Below are 25980 nucleotides of genomic sequence, written 5' to 3'. Positions count from 1 at the left end.
TAATTTTTGTGTACGATACAAAAAAATCTAACTCACCTGTAGTATATGTTAAACCACGTTGAAACATCGATACATGCATACGTGATACATGAGAGAGGGGAACGAATTCATTTTGGGAGAAGTCGCTTAAATATGCAATGAAATTCATTTGACGGGGAAGAATGAAATGAGATAGTCGAGTCTCACAGTGAGATAACAACTAAATGCTCGAATGATTGTTGAGTCATTTTGATGGAGAAACTGCTGGAATAAGCCAAAACTTTTCCCATTTGAATACGAAGGCGAATTTCTTCACAGTCCCCTGACTACCCTCAGTTGAATATGACTTTGCCAAGTCATGGACTGGTCATGGAGAATGACTAATCGCTTTGCTATGGGGTAGCTTTTTACTATACATACTGGCTGATAGGAGAATCACACAGGTGCGAGGCTTGCGGTGCAATATTTCAATTTTATTCTTGTGATGAATGTTTCTCTTCTTCTCTCCCACTGTTTTTGACGTAGAACTACATCTTTCATTAAGGGTGCCAAATCAGAAAACAGGTCACGTTTTTATGAAATAAAGTTAACGTTAATAGCTATATTTGACGCGAGCGGATTTTGGCGATTTACATACCAAATGAATCGGAAGTTCCCTAAGATTTGTTTGATATGCTATACATTACAATCCCATGGTGTATAAATGGTTGAAATTCATGAAAACTATAAGCGTTTCCATTTTCCCATACATTTGTTCTGTCCATTTGTGTGCTTTCCCGAACAGAGCTGTCAATAACGAGCAACGAAGGGGAAATCGTAAGACTTAAAGTCTCCGTGAACAAAGGAAAAGAAGAAGAACGAAGTGGGATAATTGCCTAGAGTATAAACAATGTATCTCGCTGAGGCAAACTTTCATTCTTCGTGAGGACACCGACTGAACAACATCATTGCTGGGCGAGCTTGACTGTGAGGAGTGGAGGAGTAATACGAGGAAAAAGTAAAGTTTTCCAAGGACCTTTTTGAAGGTTAGAAACGAACGAACTAAAGAAGTTTAAAGTCTCACGTGTCTTAGTTTCGGATTGAGCTGTGGACGCGACCAAATTACTGACTCGCTGATGTCTCTAGCACTGCAATAATTGCATCATTGTGTGGGGAATCATCAAGCTAGGCTATCGTCTTACCAAGAAAATAATTGCTCTGGAATTCTGCCTGTGATTTGGTTTCGCATGGCGGTAAAAAGCTCTTTCCACCAAGGATAACAGTTAAGTTAATCTAGTCAGGTAATATTAACAAGAAGGGCTTCTGTTGAGAAGAGCGCAAAACGGAGATAAGTGTGTGCATATTTAACTACTTCAAGCCATCGATATATGGATATTTGTATGTGTACGTGCGTGCGTTTTAACGTATTGCGCTGTTGCGGGTGAACATGTCGATCCGAACGCGGCGACAAGGAGGGGAGATAGCGGAATGGAAATATTTGCGCTAGGGTATTAGTAATGAATCTCTGCTGAGGCAAATATTCAGTCTTTTTCGAAGCAGTTGATATTGTTTGTTTTCCGTCATCATAAAGGCTTCGTTGGTGCCTTTGGCATTGCATCAATGCATTGAACTGACGCTATGGTGAAGCATGTGTTAAGGTTGTGCACCAAAAAATTATTTGAGGAATACCAAGTTATTCAATAAGTTATAAATTTATTTGGGTTCGCGTGCCAGTTGCAAAACTCCCTTCAACTAGGATTGCATTTGCGCTAATCTTTGATCATGATGAAGCAGTTCTACTCTTTTCGTGGTTGTTGAGATTAACAGGAAGAGTTTATTTCGGAAAGTAAATGTCGTTCTCAAATTTTGTATGTGATTTGGTTTCGCTTACCAGTAGCAAAACTTTCTCCACTAAGGATGATAACTGCGCTTATCTCGAGCATGTATTGTTCTGAGAGGACAAGAATGAATCATCAAACAATAATCGTCAAATGATTCTACAAGAAAAAAGTATTTCAGGGCGACCAAACTGGTAGAATGTTTATCTCTAAGCATTGTTTATTGTTTATTGTTAGAAAATGTGACATGTTTGTATTCGTGGTATGTTTGGACATACGATGTTTAATCCCCATGTTTATCTCGTAGCATTGTAAAATAATATTCGCAGTTATAAACAAGCGACTTGAATTAAACTACAGCGTAGTTCTACGTCAACAATGCGGTCGTGTCTTAGACACAACCTCCTATATTTTTTTGTATTGAGCAAATCCGTTGTGTGTGATATAAGCATTAGAAACTACTGTTGGGTCGTCACTAGTTGGTGGAACACTGTGATTTGAGAAAAAAAGAGTTGAATCAAAGAGGCTCTAAATTTTGCAGTCCATTCGAATCTAGCCTTCGGCTTGAAAACGGCCAATTTAGAATAATTATTCTACACTCCGGCCTTGAAAAAGGCCGGTTTGTTTTAGCAGCTCATAGTACACCACACCCAGCTGGTCCCATCAAATAGACACCATAACCTTCTGGCCGTGAATATTCCGCGCGGCCGTCAATGTTGATGCATGGCCGGGGTATCCATACGTTGCCCGACATTTAGGATTGTCGTAATGGACCCACTTTTCATGCAAAAAATCGTTTCTTTTATGCCGTTGGAGCAGAAGTTCGCACGGGAAAAAACGGCTTTCGATCGGATTCCTATCTTTCGGATCATTCCCATTGCTTTTAAACGATCGGATATGGTTTGCTGAGCTACTCCAAGTGTATCTGCAAGTTCTTGTTGCGTTTTTGACGGACCTTGATCGAGTAAAGCCTCCAATTTTTCATCTTCAAACTTTTTTGGCGGTCCGGAATGTTCTTCGTCTTCCAAGTCAAAATAACCACTTTCAAACCGTGCAAACCACGTCTGACACGTTCGCTCAGTTGGAGCATGGTCACCATAAACTTCCTCCAAAATGCGATGACTTTCCGCAGCTTTTTTCTTCATATTGATATAATGAAGTAACACTCCCCGCAAAAACACTCTAATTGGTACGAAATTCGACATATTCGAAGTGGCAGAAAACTATGTTGTTTACGCTTCATCTTCTTTACATATACTTAAAAAGATGCGCTTTCCAACGAATGTCTGGAAATTTGATTCACTAATAATCAAGTTACGCTATCTGTTGTAAAACCGAACAGCTTACCGGTACACCTAATACATTTTTCTGAATCAACGTTGTCGCGTTAGTAACGATAACATGAATACATGCCTGCATGATCCATAGCAGTCTTCCATGTTTCACAAAAAACACTGCGTCCGGAATAAACATGTCCACGCTGCTGTTCACAGTTTTGTGTTTGAGTACAAACATGATTTTTTCGTACCTATGTTAGAAAATGTGACATGTTTGTATTCGTGGTATGTTTGGACATACGATGTTTAATCCCAATGTTTCACATGATGTTCGAATATGGTGTACAGTTTCTCTTGCATTTTCACCTCAAGCACCGGCAGTGCGTAGAGTAGAAGAAGCGAATCGGACACCACACCACCACCACTCAACGCGTGGTGTGTTGGTATGTTGACATGGAAAAAATGCTTTCCTTTCATGACAATGGGTGGTTCATCAAAAATATTGGGCAAATAAAATAAACCTCTTTTTCTGTTCTGTTTTTCACATTTGATATCATTATTTAGTGCACGCATCAATTTATATATTGAATTCATGTAACATTCGCTATAATTAGCTATTTGAACAAGTACTAAAATTGAATTATTCAGCAGTGACATGTTAGGCGTGACGCTAACCACTCGACCATGGGAGCAACAATTTTGGCTGGATCTTTGAATACAAATGGCCAATACTGCTTGTTTGCGACGATCGCTACCCGAGCTATAAAACGAGCGGAGAAGAGGAGAAGAAAGGATGATGCAATCGCATGCACACATAGCATATGTAGTGCAGTGTAAGTGTGCTTTTAGTTTTTTCCTTCATTCAGTTTGTGATAACATCGAGAAATTAATGGTGTGTTTTAGCCGTTGAAATTTCTCTGCTGGTTCTGCTGTGTGCCGCTGGAGGTTGCATCTAAAACTAATTTTTGGGTATTTATTTTTTTGGTCAGCATTTGTACGACGTCGCCCGCTATGCAGTCGGCTCCCCAGACTTTAATTGCCAACATGCACGCAAAAAAAATAGAAAGCTTCTTTCTATTCAGAGAATGTTTTCTTTGAACGAAACCAAGGATTATTTAATCAGACTTGCAAAATGTGCATGAACGATCTATAAACTTTTACTTAGTCGCGGCAATACATACACACTCTTTACAGATACAAGGGCCGAAGGTTGTGCAGTCCACTGATGATTCAATAAGAGCCAAAGGTTGTACCGCTCATGACAACTCTACACGAGCTGATGATTGCGCCGGCTAGTGATCATTCTATCCTGGATTCCTCGAGTCGAAAAAGACGCACCATTCTAGATATGGGGTGCAGACTAGGGGGTCGTTGCTGATTAACGGTCAGCTGCATCCCAATAGGAAGTATCCCATGTCGGGCACACGTACAGAGCACTGAAGACTGCAACATCCCAATTATGAGAACACTTGTAATACTAACCTCGAGCCAACCGCGAGTAATCGGTTACATATTACTAACATAGTTGTAAGCAAACATTGTCAAAATATTGAACTCCCGGCCCCGTTAGGCTGACGCCATATGAGCCCTAATAAAAATATATATTTTGGTGCATGAACTTGTAGCCTCTTAGTTCGTGCAATTTTTGAAATGCGAACTAAATTTCAAGTTCGTTTCTGTGAAAAAGTATTCTACGAAGAAATGTTTTGGGATGAATAATTTCTTTCCGTGTATGAAAAGAAACGAAACGAAAGCAATGAATACTGCGACATCGGGTGATATGTTTGTACATGATGTTCTTGAATTATAAACATCGTGTTTGTTTTCACATGTCTATGTTTGTGTATCATTGTTCGTGTTGGGATAGACACTCAACACTAGCGAGAATCATGTTCGAATTCAAACAAAAACATGGAATTTTCACATCGCGTGGACATGTGTAAGTGTTTTTCGGAAGACTGATCCATAGTGTCACATGAAGGAAAAATCTCATCCACTGGACGAAGTTTAAATTGTAATACTCTGTAAAACAATGCATGCCTGGTTCTTTTCAATCCGGTATTCCGTACAAGCGAAAAGTAATTATCAACTGCTAGCATTTGTCACCCCCTCAAATAATCGGACATAACGGGGGACACGAACCTAAATCTTCTGTGGGTCGCTGATACACAAACTTTTCTTGAGCAGTCACATACACTTGCCATCCCTCACCCGTCCCCAGTGCTTCCGCTTCTCGGAAAAAACACAGACAGGGTCCCACAAGTTCTCTATATTTATACGCATTAATTCTCCATGGCACTATTTTTCCTCCTCTATTGATGCGGTTCACGTGACATGAATAGGTTTCGCCATGTTTATACCCTATTCACCACCACCCAGCAGTCAAGGGGCTTGGTGCTTGGCACTTCCGGAGGGAGCGAACCACCCTCTCTGTTGGGGAATTGTGCACGAACCGAGCAGAATCGTTGAATCAGGGGAGAAGGGAAAAAAAATATGAAAGAAACACCACGTTGAGAAAATGATTTTTCATCTCTGCTTTCTTCCGTTGGGTGCTGTGTGCCTTCCATTGAATTTCAAACTCACCAAAGCGCAATTTTCTTTTCTTGGAATATTTCTGTCACCGCGCGGCGCTACCGCCGGAGGAAAGGCTGCCATTTCGAGGGCAGAATGTATTTGGGTTATTGCGGTTGTTGTGGGTGATTTTTTTTCCTCGATTCAGTCAGAGATGGGGCAATTTTTGTGATGTTGTCACATTTACGGGGAAGGGTTTGGGTGGCAAATGAGCTGTATACATCACTCGCCGTGTGTTGTGGGAAGCTTTCTGTAGCCCCGTCACTTGTGGTCAGTAGTTTTGAAATGGTTGGGCATATGAGTAGGTTTAGGTTGGATAGAGTCACGAATGAAAGGTCAGTTTTTCGACTGGTTGTCTTCGAATTCAGGCAGTCTGTCTTAATGTTCGTGACAATGTAGTATTCAGATGCGACTTCTAGGTAAGACCGTTGTTTGATACATTCTCGCTTGAGGAACTATTCTATTCTCGTAATCGGAAAATTCTTCTGAATAAAAAAATACAGTTACACTGCGAGAGGGCAAAAAGATTTGTTTCATCTTCAGGAAATGGCATCCCTCGTTAGCGTTGATATCTAGCGAGCAAACCTGAATAATTCACGAGAAATCCCATTCCTGACACGCGTTATATAGAGCAAATGTAACTGTTACTGGAATCTGATTCTAAATTCACTTTATTCCACAAATTTAAACCATTCTGCAATTAATGTTAAACCGCACAGCTGGTCAACCGAGAGTTGTGTACAAACAACATAATCGTTTGTATACAACGCAAATGCAAATGAAATTTTGTTGTATCAGCACTGGAATCACGCCGTTCAAATAAATGGATTGTGCCCAAGTGTAATTAATGCTAATGACCACCAATTAGCTAAACCCGCTGGCAGCAGTATTCCAGAAATGATTCGCTGCCGCTAATGGTCGGTCGATCGAATAAAAAATTTCCAGATTTTGCATCCCTGATGCACTATTTGCTCCAATCGCTTATGCTTGAAGAAGTAGAAAACCTCGATGAATAAATTCAGTTATAAAATATCATCCCCAAAGGTCACAGCGAAGCAGACGGGGCAAATATAAAAAAGCACAGTCTCTATTTAACTTGAAAGCTGTGTGAACGAAATCAACCGCTGAGCGAATCAAATTCTGACATTTTTTCTTTCTCGACAAAGCTATAGAATCACTTACGGGGTTGCATGCATGTACACTGGGCACAAAAAGTAACAGCACGGCAAAATTCGATGGGAGTGCCACAAAAACGAACCACTGAATACTCACTACAACTGCCAGGTCATTTGAGTCGATGTTCTTTCCACTTCGAAATCAGCTGCGTAGATTTAAAGGGGGTTGGATTGAGGTTTTATTGGTAAGAGTAGTAGCAAAAACAAATATGCTTAATGATACAACATTCAATAACATTCAACCTTAATAATGATTCTAAATTTTTAGATCTATTAAGCTACCCCCTGTTATCATACGTAGGATTTTTTCAAAATATTGATTTTTGACGAAATGGCGGCATTTCGTCAACGGTTTGCAAAACATAGTTTCGAGAAAAACGCTTCTTACGCTAAGACTTAGGTCCACTAATTAGCTTGTAACTTTGGAACGGAACATCCGACAAACATGGGACAAAAACTACAGTAAAGTATACATCCCAGAGGACATTTTTTTAAATTTTTTCAAGTTTCCGAATGAGAGTGAAAAAAAATGCAATCTGCATCGAGAGTTTGTCTGCCTGAACTCTAAAAGATGGATACAGAACATTGAATAAGATTTATGGAATTGTTATTTTTGTTCATAAATTTTTAGCCTAGAGATTCGGAATCAGCACTTCTTATAATCTTATAATCTGAATATTTTGTCAGCATCTAAGATCTATATTTTGAAATTGATAGTCTGAATCTTGAGTCTGTTATCTATTTCTGAAAATTGAAGGCTTATTGGAAGGAACTTTGAATATCGAACCTGGAATCTAAACATAGAATCTGCATCTTGGATTTTGGATTAGCGTCCGGAATTTGGATCTTTACATTTCTTCAGTTCGGCTTTAAACTTCATAAGGTTGACGTCTTGATGGCGCCTCTTGCAAAAATCTGCTTGACTACCACAAAGTACCATCTTTCAATGGATATGTGTCAAAATATGACAGCAATCTGTCGACTGGTTCGTGTGTTACAGCATTGAGAGTGAAGCAACTTTTGTTATTGTGAAAAAAATTTAAAAATCCAAATTTCGCGTATTGATAAAGCATTGCTTTTTGATGGAAAAAAATACAGTTCAAACCAAAGCATGATTTAACAAACGTTATCTGGACTCTCCTCCAACTGTTGCAACTGGGGAATATTACCGAATTTGCCGAAATTACCGAATTACCGAAACTGAGGCCTATTTTGAGGAAAAACCGGAAGAGTACTATAAAAATGGTATCGAAAAGTTGCAAGATCCCTATAATCACTGTATCGCCCTCTTTCCCCCAGACTGAACGTCAGCTTGGAATTGTTTCCAAAAAAAGTCCAAGCGATGCTAAGCAGGGATCGAACTAAGGCCGGTTGAAATGCAAGGCTGCACCACAAAGCCACTGGTGCTGTTGTACAATACGTGAGGATGTTACACTAAATTATACAATGGAGTTGAATCTTGAAGATGCGTACTTCAAGATCCAAAAGTGTTTCCCAAGAGTAAAAAGGAGAGCATAAACGTGAATCTGTATCCTTTTCGATCAATGGCCGTATATGTAGCAATGTATGCGGAAAGGGTTGATGCGTGCTTATTCACAATGTGTCACTTTGTTTTGCTCTCAAAACATGTGCTAATAATTAATTCTGTGGAAGTACACCCAAAATTAATTTTAAAATTAATAATCATCTGTTAGAAAATCACGGTCGGAGTCCTGGCCTCTCTCCTTCCAAACACGCTCTACTGCTTGCAACAAGAAGCATCGAACTATTTGTACTATAAGTAACACAACAGTGGAAGGCTCATATGGACTGACCTCGCTTTCCGGTCCAAATGAACAGTGGAACGAAAGGGATACTCTTACGCCGAAATGTCGATATCGTGTAATTTACCATATATATTGATACGAAAGACATGTACAAGATTAAATCTGGCTCTGTTACTGCTGAAATGCTAATGAATTGAAAACCAAATTATAAAATAAACAAACGGGATGAAAATGAGGATTTTCGACCACGAAACTTGTATCCGGTGTTTTATGGAATCCAACTATTCGTGTATTCTGTAATTCGTAATTCATATAATATTCGTAACTTCAAAATGAAATTCTGTGTGTACATATCGTAGCATCGGAATTCTATATCTGGAATTGAATGAATGATTATTGGAATTGGATGCATCGAATTTTTATACTGTTATACAGAGTATTTCAGATTAAACGCTCACGCAAAAATATCGAATAGCTCCCTATAAACATTTTTTTTCGTTCCGTCGATGGTAACACTGCATTCCCCATTTCGGGACGATCATTTTTGGCTACTCGTTTAGTTTGATCGGATGGTTTTTAGTGTCAAGATGTACAATTTACGAGAACGTGTATTTTTAGTGAAATCGTATTACTCGAGCAACCGAAGCCATAATGAAACTTTGTCCTCTCATGGTAAGAATTTCAACATTTCTCGTCGTCGACTACTTCCTCTGGCGGTACGTGAAGGACCGTTGCTATGTTAATAAGCCACAAAATTTGAAGGAACTTAAAGAAGAAATAACTCAGATTTTCAACAGTATCAAAGTCGTAATGTTAGAGTTGTGCATGAAGAATTTTGTTCACGGTTTAAAACTTGTTATCGAAGAAAGGGTAGTCACATCGAAAATGTCCTAAAATAAGCATTATTTTCGTTTTGACGTAGGACTACGTCTTTCATTTCTATACCGGGGTGTAAAATCAAAGTTTTGAAAACGAAAGCGTTACGCCGGAGACCGAGATTTTGAGCGTTAATAGCTCCTAAACAACTGAACGAAATGGTATGATAAACACTTCATTCGAAAGATAAAATGTCTACGCGTTATATACTTGTTACTTTTTGATCCAAAAACTTGTTTCAATAGTCTTAAAATTGCTTTCAAAACAGGCTATTGAAATCACCAATCGGTATATAAGCGAGCGGCGCTCGGAAATCCACTCAGTTCTAATTGAACAGCGATTGGAGCATGTTGTCGCTGTTGCGGTGAAGCTCTTTATTTTTCATGAAAGCGCGGATGAACGGTGTCACCAAGAGCCTGTTTGTGCACCCTAGGCCAGAAGGGAATCTATCAGGAGGAGAGTGATGCCACAAACGGTTCCCTGGGAAGACATCGCTACACACACACATACACGCGCGGCTATTAACAGGTGGTTATCGAGTTGGCATTAACCACTGGTGGGCTTCCAGTATCGAGGAAAATGTGGAAATATCTAATCGTTACTGAAAATAATCTGCCAGTTCCTTTGGGAATTTTCAAAATATATTCATGTGAAAGAGTTCAATTGAATGTTTTCTATCCATGTAACACTGTGACCAAATATGTTTCAATCAAGTGCTATTAACAGGTGGTTATCGAGTTGGCATTAACCACTGGTGGGCTTCCAGTATCGAGGAAAATGTGGAAATAACTAATCGTTACTGAAAATAATCTGTCAGTTCCTTTGGGAATTTTCAAAATATATTCATGTGAAAGAGTTTAATTGAATGTTTTCTATCCATGTAACACTGTGACCAAATACATTTGGTTTTGTGGTTTTTCAATCAATCGCAATTAACAGGATAGCTTCAGAAGATTATTCTTCCCCATCAGTAGGATATTTCCGTATCCAATATTGTATGCGCCCGCAATCGATTATTGCTCAGTCGTCGAAAGTTCCGAGCTCAGAGAGTTCATTCCCCTCTAGTTTGCCTTCCAAATTGCCATCGTAAACCACACCTTCTCTCGATTCAATCACACACAAAAAGCATACTTAAGCGATATTCTGGTGGTGAGACACATTCATTTTTCGTGAGGACATCGACAAGACAACATCGTTACCTAACGTGCTGGAGGAGGTGGACGGCGAAGGATCGACACATACACGCGCAGAACTCTTTCCGTTAGGATGCCATTCAGCATCGAGAAAGTTCCGGAAAGATCTAATCATTGCTGGAAAATAATCTACCAGTTCCTTTGGGAATTTTCAAAATATATTCATGTGAAAGAGTTTAATTGAATGTTTTCTATCCATGTTACACTGTGACCAAATATGTTTCAATCAAGTGCTATTAACAGGTGGTTATCGAGTTGGCATTAACCACTGGTGGGCTTCCAGTATCGAGGAAAATGTGGAAATATCTAATCGTTACTGAAAATAATCTGCCAGTTCCTCTGGGAATTTAAAAATGCATTCATGTGAAAGAGTTTATTTTAATATTTTCTATCCATGTAACACTGTGACCAAATACATTTGGTTTTGTGATTTTTCAATCAATCGCAATTAACAGGATAGCTTCTGGAGATTATTCTTCTCCATCAGTAGGATATTTCCGTATCCAATATTGTATGCGCCCGCAATCGATTATTGCTCAGTCGCCGAAAGTTCCGAGCTCAGAGAGTTCATTCCCCTCTAGTTTGCCTTCCAAATTGCCATCGTAAACCACGCCTTCTCTCGGATCAATCACGCACAAAAAGCATACTTAAGCGATATTCTGGTGGTGAGACGCATTCATTTTTCGTGAGGACATCGACAAGACAACATCGTTGCTGAGGGTGCTGGACGGCGAAGGATCGAGATCTGCCCTGAAACGCAAGCAGTTTGTTTGAAGCTGTGAGGAGCACAGAGAAGCCGATCCTTCAGGAGAAGAGAAGGTGACTTCCAGTATCGAGGAAAATATGGAAATATCTAATCGTTACTGAAAATAATCTGTCAGTTCCTCTGGGAATTTAAAATTACATTCATGTGAAAGAGTTTATTTTAATGTTTTCTATCCATGTAACACTGTGACCAAATATGGTTCAATCAAGTGCTATTAACAGATGGTTATCGAGTTAGCATTAACCACTGGTGGGCTTCCAGTATCGAGGAAAATGTGGAAATATCTAATCGTTACTGAAAATAATCTGCCAGTTCCTCTGGGAATTTAAAAATACATTCATGTGAGAGAGTTTATTTTAATGGTTTCTATCCATGTAACACTGTGACCAAATAAATTTGGCTTTGTGATTTTTCAATCAATCGCAATTAACAGGATAGCTTCTGAAGATTATTCTTCCCCATCAGTAGGATATTTCCGTATTCAATATTGGATGCATAAAACCTTGTGCCTCCAACGTAACGCTCTCGTTTTCGAAGTTCTCCAAATATTCATTCATTCAGAATGAATTCAGATTCAACTTCAAACAAATGATTTCTAAATCAACGATAGTCCTACGTCACCCTTGCGGTTATACCATAGATATAACCCACTTCCTGTTTTTTAAAAATAAAAATCGATTCACTTTTGTAGAAGTTATTAAAATTTGTTGCGTGAGCGTTTAATCTTAAAGACCCTGTATTCTATAATATAGAATCTGAATAAGAAGTCTGGAGTACGGATATGTAAAGAATATAATCGGTATATCAGATATAGAATCATATACAAACCCGATATGATGTAAAACTGGTGCTTGTATTTTGATCTGAAAATATATCCAGCAAGTAAAAACCTGCGACCAGGAGTCATCATTTAGAACACACATCTCAGATCTTGGATTTCATGCTTGTTCGAGAACTCTGATGAATAGAAACTCCTCCCCTCTCTCTTCGACATTTTCCCCCCTCACTAAGGGAGGCTACCATACAAATGAAACACAAATTTCTGCATCACTCGAGAACCAATCAAGCAAATCGAGCCAAATTTAGCATGTGGAGATTTTAGGGGGCATAAAACGTGTCTATGGTGAATTGTCATTTCTGCCCCCTCTCTAGAGGCTGGCTGCCATACAAATGAAACCCAAATTTCTGTATAATTCGAAAACTAATCAAGCAAATGGAACCAAATGTGGAGGTGGAGGTTTTAGGGTGCAATAAATGTTTCTATGGGAGTTACATACCTCTTCCCTCCTCTCTAAGTAGAGGGCTGCCATACAAACGAAAAAAAACTGCATAACTCATGGACTAAACAAGCAAACGGAAATAAATTTGGCATAAGGAGGATTTAGGGGGCAATAATTGTTTATATGGTGGTTTGACAATCCTTCCTCCTCTCTAAAAGCAAGGGGGCTGCCTTACAAATGAAACACAAACTTCTTCATAACTCGAGAACTAATTAATCAAATGGAGCAAAATTATGGATGTGAGGGTTTATGGATAGGAGAAATGTTTCTATGATGGTATGACACCCCTCTCTCCTCTGAAATGGAGAGGGAGAGGGAGTCCAGTAAAAATAATACACATATTTAAACCAAACATGATAATAGAAAATTTTCGAAAAACTCTGAAGGAAAATGGGAAAATTAGGAAAATTAGGAAAATTAGGAAAATTATGAAATTCGCATATGTTCAACAATTACATAGTGACAAACGTTGTTAGTCCATTTGATGTTTGCGCTAACGAAATTGATATTTGTTCGAAAATGGAAATGGATTTTAATGTGATAAAACGCACTGGTATATCTTCTTCTATCTATATAAAAAATGGATCTTTATTCTATCATATTTTCTGTATCAAACATTAATTGTAACGGAGAAACATGTTATTTGCAAAGTGGTTGACAAATCTTCGAGAATTGTGAATAGTCTGATATTATAAAGAAGAGTTTTGGTAGGAGTACTAGGAAATTTCTAGTAAAGGGTTATCTCAAAGGGTAGATTATAAGATCAATCAATGAACAGTTCTTCGATTGGATCCATGAATGTGCGCTTAGTAAGAAAACGTGAATGTGATAACGAAAAATTATTTTTTGGCGGGACGAAGTTTGCCGGGTCAGCTAGTGGTTTTTTAAAAATGTAAAATAGTGCGCATTCAAGGAAACACGTCTTTCCAAACAAGCACATTCTAGCGCTGTTACTTATTGAGGGTTTTCTGAATTCGAAGGATGCTTTTTTGACGAAATTATTTATTCAATAACAGACGACAAAATGTTATTGCTTATTACTTTGTAAGGGATAGCATGTTTGTTGTTCACATTGAGTTTAATTCTAGACTTTGTACAACTTCTGCCGAAATATTATATTAGACGGAATAAATTTATTAAGATCGTTGACTTATTTCACAGTTACTATACGTATATTGAGGATGGTCGTGGAAAATTCAATGGCGACTAACTTGTTGGTTAATCACAATTTGTGATAATTAAAGATGTCATTGAAACAATGTGTAAACTAAAGGAGTGCTTTTCGGACGACCCCAAAAACAAACGCTCCTATTTTGCGTTTATATGGGCTTAAGGCTCTTCGTACCTTCTTGTTTTTAAATTGAATGTTCTCCGTGAAGACACCGAAACGTTGCAAATGTGGAATAATAAAAGCTTTTTTTTTCTGACATTGTCGACCGAACAGTTTGAACAGGCGGACGAGACTCCACTGTCTATAGCGAAATTTCTTTGAAGATTACATCTCTAGTTTTCTCATCGAAATTCAACAAAATAAATAAACATAAAATTCAGTATATTAGGTGTAGTTAATAAATATTTATACAAATACATACAAGTACTTAAGTAGGTCATACATATAAAAAACATTAAAATTGTAAAGTATATAAAAATGTGCGATGGATGAACCTGGTAATTTATTACCGATCTATCTAAATCCGCTTCAATATTGGTGAGTTGGAGCCTTAAATCTCCGCCTTCGTTGATTTTCAAACGGTTTATCCATAAGATATTGGCACACTAGCTTCTCTCTTGGCTGTGGTTTTGTAAGGATTTATTATACAGGGTTTTCCAACTTTAAATTCCGAAAGTAAATTGAAACAAAACACACTTAGAATTCGAATTTCAATGAAACTTTTATTTCAAATTAAAGTTTGGTTTATGCCATTATGTGTGAAATATAACATCATTCAAATGTCCACCTAGGGCATCCTCGCACACCTTGATCCGGAACAGGTAATTTTCGATGACTTTTCGGCACATATGGGGCGGTATCTCGGTCATAACTTCACGAATGTTGTCTTTCAAATGTTCAAGAGTTTGCGGTGAGTAGGCATAGACACGGTCTTTCGCATAACCCCACAAAAAAAAAGTCTAGCGGGTTCAAATCGCATGATCTGGACGGCCAATTGGCATCACCAAAACGCGAAATTATGCGTCCCTCAAATTTCGTTCGCAATATGGCCATGTTCGGTCGTGTTGTGTGGCACGTAGCGCCGTCCTGCTGAAACCACATGTCATCCGTATCCATATCTTCAATTTGTGGCAAAAAAAATCGGTTAACATGCGGCCATAGCGCTCACCATTCACAGTTACCGTCTCGCCGTCCTCATTTTCAAAGAAATACGGCCCAATGACTCCACCAGACCATAATGCGCACCAAGCAGTGACTTTTGGCGGATGCAATGGCCTCTCAACAATCACGTGTGGATTTTCTGAGCCCCATATACGGAAATTTTGGGTGTTCACATAGCCACCGAGCTCGAAATGTACCTCATCGCTGAAGAAAATTTGATGCGAAAATTCAGCATTTTGCTGCTGTTGTTCGTTCACCCAATCGACGTATGCCCGACGCATTCCATGGTCACCACACTCTAATTTTTGTACCAGTTGGACTTTATATGGATGTAGGTGCAAGTCCAAATGCAAAATTCGCCACAATGATGTGTTTGACAAGCCCAATTGCTGAGCACGCCGTGGAATCGAAACATTCGGGTCATCCTCCACACTGGCAGCAACAGTAGCAATATTTTCGGCCGAACGCACATTACGATGATGCACAGGTTTCACAATATCCGCTACGGATCCAGTTTGTTCGAATTTACGCACTACATTAGCGATTGTGTGCTCTTGGTTGACAGCTACGTCAAACGGTTGTCAGCGCAGGGCTGTATACTTTCGGAAGCCCGAAATGGAAAACCCTGTACATTGAGAAATTTATAAATTAAGGAGATCCTTAAATCTATTAGTAAAATGCTTGTGTAACGTCTTGAATCGTCTTGAAGCTTTTGAGATAATTTTGACAGATGTGGAAATCGTTAAAATTCTCTTAGTTTATAAAAGATGTGTTTATTTACAAAGGCCGATATTATTAATTTTGTTGTAACCCTTTGAGGCACGGTGGTATTAAAAATGTTCCACCTTTTTGATGCGTATTAACGCATGGTGGGACATTTTTTGACCCACCTAGAAATATTAATTTTCAATATTTTTTTCGGAACCTTCTTGTTCAAAGTAGTTGGCAACACCATTAGCAAATCTCAGAAATATATTCGATTGCGTTGGCAAGGTTTATCATCATATGACAACACATCAATTTTTTTAAATTTTGAATGATATAAAATTTCTGTACAACATGGATATTTTTATTTTCTAAAATTCTGTGCCTTCTTCTTCTTCTTCTTCAATGGCACTAACGTTCCTAGAGGAACTTCGCCGTCTCAGCGTAGTATTACTTGCGTCATTTATATTAGTACTTAGTTGAGATTTCTATGCCAAATAACACGCCTTGAATGCATTCTGAGTGGCAAGCTCTAGAATACGCGTGATCACAGTGCAAGTCGGAGGAAATTTCTTTGACGAAAAATTCCCCCGACCAGAACGGGAATCGAACCCGAACACCCGGCATGTTAGTTATGACGCTAACCACTCGGCCACGGGAGCACAAAATTCTGTGCCTCAAAGCTCTTGATAGCTCGCGAGAGACTCTTGATAGCCAGCGAACTTCAGCATGTAGAATTAACCGAGTAAAAATTTCATCGTTTTACTTACATAATGTTGCAGCAGGAACCTCTAATGGCAGAATCAAACTTGGACTAAAGTTGGAGAAACAATATTTGCTTTTCGAGCTGATAAATCCAGTATTGCCAATGAATAAGATTACGTTATGACGAATATGTCATGTCTATTTGGCTCCTATGGTTTTGAACTACATTTTCGAAGGTTTTTCCATAACGTTGCACATTAAATTAAAATAACCTTTTGGTCTAACTCTCAAAAGAGTCCCGAAATGGCGTTTTCATTTTGTTTTTCCTATACCGCTTTATGTGACATATGTTTTCTGTGTCGTCTATCTTTTCACAGCCGAAGAATCGTAACATGTTTTATCCAATTCTGGCAAACAGTCTTGGCCATTAGTCTTGGGTTCATAACATTATTGGAAAATAAGACTCTGTCTGTCGGACGATTTCATCTATCAGTCGCACAGTATATGTTTTTTTCCCACGAGATTCCGCATGTCAGATCTAGAAATTAGAAGGTTGGGGTATCAGATTAAGTCAGATCTGCGTACGTGATCCCTTCTTATTGTGACATTTTTTTCAATGCAGGTGGCTTTGATAATTTTTTCTCTCCGTTCTTCGAATGCTCTGACTGGAACACAAGTGAGCCTCTCCCTATCCCGAACGATATTGATTATTCCAGAACTCAAAAACTTTGATTTGTGAGATACACGGTAGCGGGACAAAATTCAGGGAATGTCCCAACGAAAATTCAATTATCCACAAAGATCGTCACCAGCCAGCCATAACCAAATTGTCTTTGAGGCTGTAAATATTCGCTCTCGCACCCAAGAATCTCAAACGAAATTTGATTAAATTCTTGAATAACCTTTGTTGTCCCTAGCTGCTCCTGCTGCTGCCGTATCTTGGTGAGCCCCGTTTTTGGATGATGGGCAGCTCAGCACGACAGCGATAAGACCATCCCGTATCTGCTCCAGAGCTCCAGAAGGGAGGGCAATGACACTACGGTACGGGGAAGGCAGCAGCAATTTGGACAGCTTGTGAAGTAGATTACAAGTTATTTGATAATCCGTGATAAGACGTGGAAGTTGAATCATTTGTTGTGTGTTGGAACAAAAGGCGGATTCGCCTAGAGTGTCATGCGCTGAGAAAAGGTTTATCTTTTGATGAGTGCCACTCGGAAATAGAACAGGTGCGGGAAGTGATTATACGAGGCTTTGATTGTCTATGTTTTCTGTGATTTTTATTCTGGACAAATTATAAACTTGTTGTTTAAATTCATGTGCATATTTGAAAATGGCAAACAACCTGCTACACGGTGGAACACGGTTAGATTATAGTGCACAAGAAAATTTCATATTGAATTGCTGCATTCCAGCCAGTGCTGCTTTTTAATCGTTTTTTTATATAACTTGTTTTGAGGGCCATAAGCAATCAAAATTGCCTAGTTTGTTAATTTTTCGATATCTACACAAACATTTAACTCATTTTCCGTACAGTTCATAAGTCTATCTATTTCTTTTTTGAAGCAATGAAAATAAAAAATGGCGCCAAAATGCTAGAATTAAGAGAGCAGGAAAATGGTCACCATACAACCAAATTGTCAATGCTGGCACACATTTCATTTGACACTTCTAAAAATTTGGTGGGTAGTGCCATTCTTGAGATCCAAGGGAGGGTTTGCTCGGTGCTGTGTTAAATAGTTTAATTTAATTGTTACTACGATTTTATAATGTTGTCAACATCTTTGAAGTGTCTGTCAGTCACGCGATTCCATAATATCTTGATCCAGTCTACTGTTCAAATTCTGTGTTATTTTCTCGACATCTCATTTTTATCTCTTTCGTTGAATTTATTGTATCTTTTTTAATGACTTCCTACATCTCGTCTTCAATTCCTGTACTCGCATTAATTTGCATGAACCTATTTTGCATTTTTTTCACACATTCAATTATTAAATTTGTATCATTTTCGTTGAATTTATTTAATTTTATTTATTGTTTTTTCGTTAATTGTCTTTTTGATGTCGTCTTTCAACTTCGCCTACAAATGATGGATCTCTATATAGTAGCATCTCCGAGAAAGAACCTGAAACTATTCAGAACCAGAGCAGAGAGTCCAAAGCCCCCAAAGATTTTAATAGTTGTTTTCCATGGTTCAGTTCAATCTCGGAGAGCAACTACGAAGTGTACAGTTCGCCCATGCTCAAGTTCAATCTCAATTTCCTTTAAAATTCCGTCTTATATACAGGGTGGGCCATTTAAAGTGGAAGCATCTGGCAACCCCATAACTTTTTTTTTTTAACAAATGTCATACCGCGTTGGAAGCGTCATTTCAGTACAATTTTAACCATGGAACAATACACACCTAAACAACGCGCTGAAATTGTTCAGCTGTACATTCAAAATAACTTCTCAATTGTGTTAACTAAACGTGCGTGGAAAAATAAAAATAAAGTTAAAACATCGCCTGGAGACAACACTATACGTCGATTATATGCCAAATTTATATCGTCTGGTAGTGTTGGTAATGCCAGTCATCTGTCCAGACAACGACCAAGACGTTTCGACGAGAATATTGATGCCGTTCGAGCCAGTTCCCCGGAAGATTAATATCGAAAAACGGCGATTATGACTGGCCACCGAGATCACCTGATTTGACGCCTCCTGACTTTTTTTTATAGGGATATTTAAAATCCAAGGTATACACTGGTAAAACAAGGACCCTGGCTGCGCTGAAAGACAATATCCGACAAGAAATTGCTGCCATATCGGCCGAAACATTGGGCAAAGTGATGGAAAATGCCGAAAAAAGGGCACATTTTGCGGTCAAGGCCAGAGGCGGTCATTTACGAGATATCATAATCAAAAAGTAGTTAGAACAAATCTCCTTGGACCAAAATAAATGAATTTCAAAAAAAAATTTAAAATTCCACTTCTTTACTTTGCTATTGCAAAAACAAATCCTTCCACTTTAAATGGCCCACCCTGTATCTGTATGCGCAATGGTACACCCAAACTAGCGTTGGCAGAGAACATATCATCTTCGGCAGAAAAAGTGCTTTTTCGTGTATTGAAGGGTGAAATTAACCAATAAAAGCACATTTCAAGAGATTTAAAATGTTTGTATGTATGGCAGCTCTCTCTTTTTCCCAGACTGAAAATCTGCTTGGAAACGTACCCAAAAAAAAGTCCGAACGATGCCAATCAGGGATTGAACCAATGACGGCTAGAATGAAAGGCAGTTTTACAAGACTACCCCATCCACATAGCCACTGGCACTGTTGTATAAATAAATGAGAATATTACACCACATTATAGAATGAAGATGGGTCTTAAAAGTACAGTGCTGCTTCTGAATCCGGACGCTTTTTTTATCCGGACACTTTTTCATTACATTCAATATTATGCTAAAACCATGACATTTTTGCATGTTGGATTAATGTGACTGATAGTTATTATTGTGTCAATTTAGTTTAGTGTCAAACATAGTACCTAGCTGTTAACAAAAAAAAAATGTATTAAATCAAAAATCAATGTGAATTTCACAAACCCATGTCCGGAATAAAAGTATGGAGTGTGGAGCAAAGATTTTTGATCCGGGAAACCACAAAACTCTTCGGTATACAGAACGGGGTCGATTATATGACCCTTTTGTATGTACGTGGTTAACTTTGTCACTTTGTCTGTAGCGCTGTCCCATATTGATAAAATTTATCTCCCTTCCTGTTGACCGATTGATCTGAAATTTGGAACACATCTTTATCTCTGCAGTCATTATAAAACTGCGTATTTCATGGTCATGAAAATCCAGAATGGCGGCCGCTATAAAATGGCAGATTTCATATTTTCTCTAAACCCCATCAATATAAGTATCAAACGAAAGGGATTGACTATTAGAACACAGTTGTTTATGAAGAATGCAAATCCAAAATGGCTGCTACCACAAAATGGCGCCATATATTTTATTTTAGTCTCATGCCCTGGATTAAGGGGTGACCCCGGTCTGGAAAATCGAAAAAATCGAATTTTTGTTTTTTGTTTTTTGCACCTTCCCCAGCTTATCCCCTCAGAAATGTTGTCCTAAAAGCATTTTTGGGTATTTAATTTCGTTGGAAAGTTACAGCCGAAAGTATAAAGAAACCTCAAGGGATATAGTATTGCTGTATGAATTTTTAAACGCGTTTTTCTCGAAACCCTGTTTTTTCAACTGGTGGTATTAATATCTCAGGATTTACCCGACCGATTCGGTTGAAATTTTTTATCAACATGTTAAAATGAATTATCTAAAGCGTTACATAGCTATATTTTGATATCTCATTTTTTTAAATTTTTTATGAGCTTCTAAACGGCGATTTTTCATGACAAATAACTCATTTTTAACAAAAACGGTCGCCATTTTGGCAAATTTCCGAATTTCCAAAAATCTCTATGTGGCGCTTAAGGTATTGTCCTGAAGCAGGGTTTCTCAAAGTGGTCGATATCGACCCCTGGGGTAGATTTCGGTTTCCTAGGGGTCGAAAGAAACGAAAATTGATTTTGGGGGTCGACGAGGCTTGAAATTCGACCCCTATGAAATAACACAAATTCTTATTTTAAATATTTTAGATGCTGCATAAGTTGTATTACGTGAACCAGAAAAAGGACTAATATTTTATTAGAAAGTATTGTTGCTGTACAACTCAACAAGACGATGAGCATGCGCAAAATGGAAAGAAAAAAGTACAAAAAGTACAGGATGACAAATTCGGCAAGTAAAAAGACGAAAACATGTTCGTTCAAGATAATGTGTTTGAGCGTACGATATTTGATGATTTGATAATTTCGCTTCGCTTTGAAGAATGAATGGAATGGACGTGGAGCGGAACCAGACTGTATGAAGGTGAAGTGATATTCATTATTGAGTGACAATGTGTCAATTGAAGTGAAATTGCATGGCTCTGCTTAAGATGGGTCGCGAGGAGGGAAAAATGTTATTTAATTTATTATAGACCAACAGATTTTCTCTCCAGCTGGACGAGTCTACAAAATCCAGCAATAAAGCTCTGTTGTTAGGGTATGTTCGATATATTAACCCTTTGCGGTCGTTTGTCTGCTCTCAGCCACCACAGCAAAGAATTATACTAATTACTTTTTTCAACGAAGTAATATATTAATTTTTTATGATCGAATTTTAATGTCTGGTGAACTTTTGTACGAATGTGTACGGAGTTTCTATTAATAACAGATAACGGTACTCGGTATAAACAAAATATCATCAGCGTTGAGAGATAAGAGGATCTCTTTCAAGGGAAATAAATTCCGACCACAAAGGGTTAAAGGTGAAAATATGTGCCATGAAATGATGTTTGCATATATTTGCATACACTATACATATATGAAGGTATGGTTGGTCATCTTCGTGGTTGTACAGCTCACTCAAAAATACATCTGCGTGAGGTGCTGGTCATTGACTGCGTGATTCACAGACTGCATTTAGTAGCAAAAAGATATGAGCCTTAGATCGCATTAGTCTTTTTTTATTGAAGATAAGTGCTATCAAAAAGCTTCAAAGTAACTCTTTGAACACTCGATTATATGCTATATGAGCTATATAAGAAAAACGACGAAATCTTTACTCGGTTACTTCAACACGTTGAAGTTCGCTGACCACCCAGAGGATCTTGCTCAGCAAGATTTTCAGCTTTTTTGAAGTGTGTGTGTTTCAGCTTGGCAACTTGATTGAAACAATATCAATAATATCGGCCCTTCTGACAAAACTTTGAAAACAAAAATTGAGCAGAGTAGAATAGTTACAGTTTCCGCATTTGTTAAAATTATCACAAAAGTTTCAAGACCATATTATATTACCATATGTTACTCACTTGGACGCATTACACAAAGATTTTACTAAGATGTTTATGAATCTCAAAAAAATTCAAATTGCTCAATAGATAATAAAACCGTACTCTATCACAGCCATGGAATGAGAAAAGTTGTTTATCATCAGCACAGATGAGGAGCCCAAGCAGGAGTACAATCAAGGTTTTCATATGTTCTGGTTATAATGCTACATAGAAACACTGTATCCTGCGATGTGGGACATTACTGAAAATATTTTCTCATTTTTCCATCATTATTCTTTGTCTAAAAAGGGTTCAGTATCGCTACAAACAACCCGGAACCGAAGGAACCATTTGAAAATCAGGAACGCGGAGATTTAAGACTTTAATTAATAAATATTGATGACGTATTTTGATATTTTTGTAGTTGCGGATAGATTGGTTTTTGATTTGAATGTTTTTATAATTTGTATGTAATTTGTATTTATAATTATTAATTACACATGATATTCACCGGAATTCATGTCTATTTATTTTGATGAATATGATGAGAATTTTTTTTTCTGTGTTATTGTGACTTTTAACACTAACTTTTAACACAGATCGCCTCTACGAGAAAATAATGTCAACTTTATTCATTTAACTAACTGCGATGTTTATAAATTGATAGTTATTCAGTAGAAAAAAGAACTGAAGATAGGACTTTCAAAGAAATTTGGCTATAGGGGTCTGAGGTATGACTTCATTCTGAAAAAGGGGTCTCTTGCCTAAAATAGTTTGAGAACCCCTGTCCTAAAGTATCAAAATATTCATTGGGATTCGTTCTGCGACACCCCGTTGCTTCAAAACCGATACCGCCAGCGAGGTACCAATTTTCAGGCAGGATCTACACATCCAGCTGTCAACAGCGTAATAATCATTATTCGTGCACGCAAAAAATGGAAAATACACCTTCAAATATACCCTAAACAATAACCAAAATACCCATACACTCCACTTTATTCCTTACGTCCGAAAAAAAATCACGAAAGTTAATTATTTTTCCACCTTCCAGACAGGGGTCCCCCCTAATGGAGAAAGTTGTGTGATAACTACTAACTGCTACTTGCCTAATTATTTCAAAGCTTTTAGTACATCATCTGTATTATTATTATGTTTAATCATAATGGCACCGTTGAACTTAAAAACTGTTTTTTACTTATTTTATTTTATTTTATTTTTTTTTCCAAAATATATATTTTTATCAACGCTCATATGGCGTTAGCCTGACGGGGCCGGAGTTCAATATTTTGACAGTTTTTCTTATTATCTATGTTAGTAATATGTAACCGATTACTCGCGGTCGGCTCGAGGTTAGTATTACAAGTGTTCTCGTAATTGGGATGTTGCTGTCTCCAATGCTCTGTACGTGTGCCCGACACGGGATACTTCCTATTGGGATGCAGCTGACCATTAATCAGCAACGCCCCCCTAGTATGTACCCCATATTTAGCGTGGTGCGTCTTCTCGACTCGAGGAATCCAGGATAGAATGGTCACTAGCCGGCGCAATCATCAGCTCGTGTAGAGTTGTCATGAGCGGTACAACCTTTGGCTCTTGTTGAATCATCAGTAGACTGCACAACCTTTAGTCCGTGTACCTGTAAAGAGTGTGTGTATGTATTGCCGCGACTAAGTAAAAGTTTATAGATCGGATAGGAGGGATATGAAATAGGGTCACAACGAAGGAAACATCATTAAACGTTGAGATCGGCGTTTCTGAGGATCAGGTATAGATGAAGCAGAAGATCAGGATCACGGCTACCTAAGATATCCCGGACGGGGATATCCGATTGTCTGCCTTTTGCTCTCAGTGCTCTAGAGAGCTGAGAGCGAGCAGCATGGAACCGGATACACGACCAGACAACATGCTCGATGTCGTGGTAGCCATCGCCACAATCACAAAGATTGTTTGCTGCGAGCCCAATGCGATAGAGATGCGCGTTTAGGTTGTAGTGATTGGACATGAGCCGAGATATCACGCGAATGAAATCACGACCTACATTCAATCCCTTAAACCAAGCACTCGTCGAATCCTTAGGGATAATCGTGTGTAACCACGCCAACTAACGAGTGTGTCCTGACGAGGAATGTGAAAAAATTCATTATAGGCAATTTGCCTTTCAAAAAGTGTGCCTTCTGAAGCGCCCACCTTAGCTAGCGAGTCCGCTTTCTCATTCCCCGGGATCGAGCAATGAGAGGGAACCCATGCTAAGGTAATCTTGAATAATTTTTCGACCAAAACACTCAATAGATGTCTTATTCTTGTTAGGAAATAAGATGAGCGTTTATCAACTTTCATTGAGCGGATTGCCTTTATTGAGCTGAGACTGTCTGAAAAAATAAAATAATGGTCGATGGGCAGTGTTTCAATGATCCCTAGAGCATAGTATATCGCACCCATTTCTGCGACATACACTTATTTTATGTTTTAGTTTTTAGTACATCTTTATATATAAAAGAGACTTTTTCCCACGTACGTATATCTCATTATCACGGGAGAACGGCTGATCAGATCTACGTCGTCCATATATTTTGTGAGTTTGTCTTCAATCAAATTAGATTGATAGAGTACTTTGAAAAATATTTGAGATGATTTGAAAAATTCGAAAAAATTGACTATGCACATCTTTATATATAAAAGAGACTTTTTCCCACGTACGTATAACTCATCATCACGGGAGAACGGCTGATCAGATCTACGTCGTCCATATATTTTGTGAGTTTGTCTTCAATCAAATTAGAATGATAGAGTACTTTGGAAAATATTTGAGATGATTTGAAAAATTCGAAAAAATTGACATATAAGAAGGATATTTGAAATAAAAAGGGAAAATTCGAAAATAAGAGGTACGCATATGTATGTTTCGTTGGGAAAATCATCATTTAGATCAATTTGACAGAACTGAACGATAGCATACAAACTCTCTCGAAGTATATTCGTTTTTTACCAACCAAAATATTCTCTAGAAATACATTATATGGCAGAACAACGTTTGCCGAGTCAGCTAGTTATCTGTATAATGAGTATATTTCTCTACAATCAAACCATTCAACAATTTCTTTAAAATTTTGGATTTGCATTTTTCATAAATAACTGTGTTCTACTAGTTATTCCCTTTCGTTTGATACCCATATTGATGGGGTTTTGAAAAAAATGGTGCCATCTTGTAGTGGCGGCCATTTTGGATTAACATTCCTCATCGATAACTGTGTTCTACTAGTCAAGCCTTTTCGTTTGATACCCATACTGATGGGGTTCTGAGATATTTAATCCGCCATTTTGTAGCGGCCGCCATTTTGGATTAAAATTTTTCATCATTTTTACTAGTTAAGCCCTTCCGTTTGATACCCATATTGATGGGGTTCTGAGAGAGTATGTAATTCGCCATTTTGTAGCGGCCGCCATCTTGAATTTGCATTTTTCATAAATTACTGTATTCTACTAATGAAGCCCTAATTTAAACGCTAATTTTTCATGCTATGATATGTCAATATTTTTAGTAGTTGAAGTTATATCCGTAAGCGCTTAAACGTCCGGATTTCGATGTATTACTATATATATGGAAAGTGTTTTCTAGGAATAAAAAGGAGACCATAAACGTGAACCTGTACCTTTTTCGTTCGGGGCCGTGCTTATGTGGC

General features: G+C 38.1%; 1 protein-coding gene across 2 annotated transcripts in view; it reads left to right on the top strand.

The window, feature by feature from the left end:
• Nucleotides 1–25980, top strand: part of LOC129777142 (1-phosphatidylinositol 4,5-bisphosphate phosphodiesterase classes I and II) — a 339666-nt gene that overhangs the window by 30519 nt on the left and 283167 nt on the right. The gene's annotated exons all lie outside the window — the stretch shown is intronic.

Source organism: Toxorhynchites rutilus, chromosome 3 (genome assembly GCF_029784135.1).
Source record: "Toxorhynchites rutilus septentrionalis strain SRP chromosome 3, ASM2978413v1, whole genome shotgun sequence".
NCBI classification, from domain to species: domain Eukaryota; kingdom Metazoa; phylum Arthropoda; class Insecta; order Diptera; family Culicidae; genus Toxorhynchites; species Toxorhynchites rutilus.
This window is presented reverse-complemented; position numbering and strand designations above follow the sequence as displayed.